At 30.5% G+C, this 3,590-nt stretch overlaps 1 pseudogene; it reads right to left on the bottom strand.

Moving 5' to 3' along the window:
- Positions 1-704: 704 nt before the first annotated feature.
- LOC111733245 lies at positions 705-823 on the bottom strand (annotated as a pseudogene).
- Between the last annotated feature and the right edge of the window lie 2,767 nt (positions 824-3,590).

The following is a 3,590-nucleotide window of genomic DNA, read 5'->3' on the forward strand; positions in this document are numbered from 1 at the left end:
GATAGCTTCTCCTGATGTTCTCAAAGTTGGAACATGTCTCCAATTAAATATTATTTTCAACAATTATTTCCTTGAACATGATCCACTCATTTATACATAGTTTCAAAACATACTACTAATTATGAACATTTTGTATGATTTCAAGGTATTTTTCTTTTATACTTGTGGACTCTATAAAGTTTTTAGAGCAGAATGGAACATTGTATTTGTTCAGGAATCAAGTTTTCCAAATTTATGAAAAGAATACATTTATTTTAAATCTTTATTTTATTTTTTAAACCCAACAATCATTTATTCCTCCTACTGTTAACAGGATAGGGTGGAGTTAAAGATGAAGTGGTCTATCTATGAGTTGACATAAAATATGAGGCTTAGGAAATGTCTCCACAGAATTAGGAAATAGCATATATCTACAGTATTTCTAGAGTAGAAAACGATTCATTATGTTGTCAGTTACTGCTCATGCCAATATGGACTGTCGAAGTCCTTCCCTAAACATCTGTCAGTTGTCATGTGTACAAACTCATAGAGAAGCAACAGAGGAAAAGCTGCTGTTGGCATCACAGTCAGTAGCAAATCATTGCATCTTCAAGAATTATTATTTTATGTATTTATTTATTGATTTTTAGGTGAGGCAACCCTTGGTTGACTTCACAGATTGCAAGGACCTTGTCAGTTTATAATCCCTTATTTTTTGTTTTTTATGCCTACAGCACCTGGTCTTCCTAGGTGGTTTCCCATCCAAGTACTAACCAGGCCCGCCCCTGCTTAGCTTCCGAGATCAGACAGGATAGGGCTTGTTCAGGGTGGCATGGCTGTAGACTTCAAGAATTATTAGACTTTTCTTTAGACTGTCTCCAGGTGTAAGAGGGCCAATAAAACATCACTAATTGAGCAATATGAACATTTACCTCAGGTTTTCTACTTGCATTACCTACGGAAATAGTTTTCAAAGAAATATAATAGAATGTAAATAGAATTATTTCTTTAATAATGAGATTTAAGTCCCATATTGTTAACCAAATCTAATAGAAGTTTTAAATACTAACAATGAGACAATGATATATTTTTGATGCTAGTAAGAACCTAAAAAGTTATAATTTTTAAAATAATTTTGCCATAGTTCTACTTTTTACTTAGTTTTATTGTAAATATTCAAGTTAAAAATTTATTTCTAAAGTATGCTCTTTAAATCAACCACTTAACTTTATTATTCCGGATGGATAAAAATGAGGAAAATTAGGACTATATTAACATTGTTTAATAAGGAAATATATCACTAATAACATAATTATTTTTGTTTAAATTTTTAAATTTTATTTTTCATTATTTTTTATTTTTTATTTTTGCTTTCACTTTACATATTATATTATACTTATAGTTACTTTGTCAGTAAATGAAACTACAGTTAACTCATGTGATTATGAAAAAAATATGTGGGTTGTCACTAAAAAGTCAATGAAGTTTGCTAATCCACAAATCGTTTCCACATTTTAGATTCGAAAAATTACTATAGCGTGCAAAGTAAAATTAGTAGACACAAATGAAAATTAGAAACAAAACAATAAAAATGAGAAATTTAGAAAATAGAAATCGGGAATCAGAGTGGTGGTATCATGAGAAGTAAACAAAGTAGGAATAATGACACAAACTTTGTAGGGTTGTCATCAGTCTCTGAAAATCACTTACAGCATCATCATTATTATCACTATCAGCAATACTAGCACCACGGCCACCACCAACATCATCAACAACACTAGTCATTATGTAAAGGACAGATAATATTTTAAATAGAAATGTTATGTGAACTTTAGGAAAGCGATATTTGAAATAATTTTCAAATTATTAATGAGAAGCCCTTACTTTGAGTAAATATTTTCCAAAATTTGAATTTAATTAACTTTCTTGTTAACTGAGGTATGAGAATAAACCCAAGAATATGAACTTGGTTTTGAGATGAAAGAATATATTAATCATTAGAATCTTTATTATTCATGACATTGAGAATACATAAAGGAAAGTGATTGTGCCAAGAGAAAAGTGATTTAAGAGAGGTAGCTGCATTCATGCAAAGGATGGCATTTTTGAGTTGGATAAAAGGAAAGACAGTACAGAATTCCTGCTATTTTAGAGTGTAACAGAGTTAAAATTTATTTGCCTTTTTTGACTTTACTCTTAGCTATACAGTTCTGCCATATATATAATATATATTCTTATAGTGATCTATTATGATATGGTGTTATCACTTGAGGGTAGGCACAAATTCTTCAAGATGGATTATTAAAGCCAGTTGAACCTATTCATAAAATATGTTTTATACACATAAAATACTAAAGGCTTTTCCTTTTTTGGCAACCTTTGTGGGCCTGGTGAAGCCTGACACACTGCCTGTGGAAACTGTAAAATAAAGAAGCCATTAATGGATGTGAGGGATGGGTTCCTTGGTTCACATAACCCAGAGAATATTATATTTTATGACTCATTAAAAATATAAAAGCAGGAAGAAATATGCATTCGAATGTGCATAATCTTTTCTATTATGGAATCATTAAATATTACTCTATTTTTATGAACTGTCAAAGAACACTTCTAAGGTGAATTGTATCTTTAACGGTGTTATTTACTTGATTATTAGACCTGTGGGTAAGATGTAGAACTACATCTTTAGTGGGTAAGCTGTGAGTTTGAAGGTGGTAGACGCAAACTGCTTTATTAAAGGAGATGCAGGTAGACAGTTTCTGCTCTGCGTAGAGTCAGACAGCCTTTTGAGAAGAATTCTTGATGAATTTGATGGATTTTAGATTTTTTTTTTACATAATATTCATGAATTTGACTACCTGTGTTAAAAATGACCATATATCCTAAACCAATAATCTTGAACAAAAGCTTTTACTTTTAAGGAATGAGTGATAAAGGAATATAATTTTTCGACCAGTTTTTAATCTACTTTTTGCTTAGTTAATTAAAAATAACTTTTTCATGAATGCCAATGTCCATGAAAACTCTGAACTTAACTAGGTCTTCTTAAGATTATCAATGTTCTTTAGATATTCCAGAAACTTAAGAACAATCACATTTCGTAAAGTTGATTTCTAAAAAGAGAGCAAACAAGGAGAATTGGTAATATTATTTTAGCACCGATAAATTATTACTTCACCTGTAGTGAGATAATTAGATGATTTAAACTGTTGAATTTTAAGTTGGAAGTTACTAATGTTATCTTGTGAAAATTTAAGTGCAAATTTTGTGCTAGTTGAATTTTGATGAGAATAGATTCATAAGTGATAATTAACCTTCTCCACATGAGTGGATTTGACTTGTGGCTACTGAGAGTTATTGCAAGCATATGGGTAAATAGTAGCAAGTTGTGAACACAGAAATGTGTGTGTGTGTGTATGTGTGTGTGTGTGTGTGTGTGTGTGTGTGTATTTTTTTTTTTGATAGAAGCAGATGTCTAAAAGAAAATAAAATAACAAATGGCTTGGTTTTAAGAGATTCAAGGAAGTAATGATTTATCTAAGCATGCAGTTATTAAACAAACAAACAAACAAAATCCCATCCCACTAGAAAAAAACAAACAAACAGATGTT

The sequence above is a fragment of the Pteropus vampyrus genome, unplaced genomic scaffold (assembly GCF_000151845.1).
Source record: "Pteropus vampyrus isolate Shadow unplaced genomic scaffold, Pvam_2.0 Scaffold13, whole genome shotgun sequence".
In the NCBI taxonomy this organism is placed as follows: domain Eukaryota; kingdom Metazoa; phylum Chordata; class Mammalia; order Chiroptera; family Pteropodidae; genus Pteropus; species Pteropus vampyrus.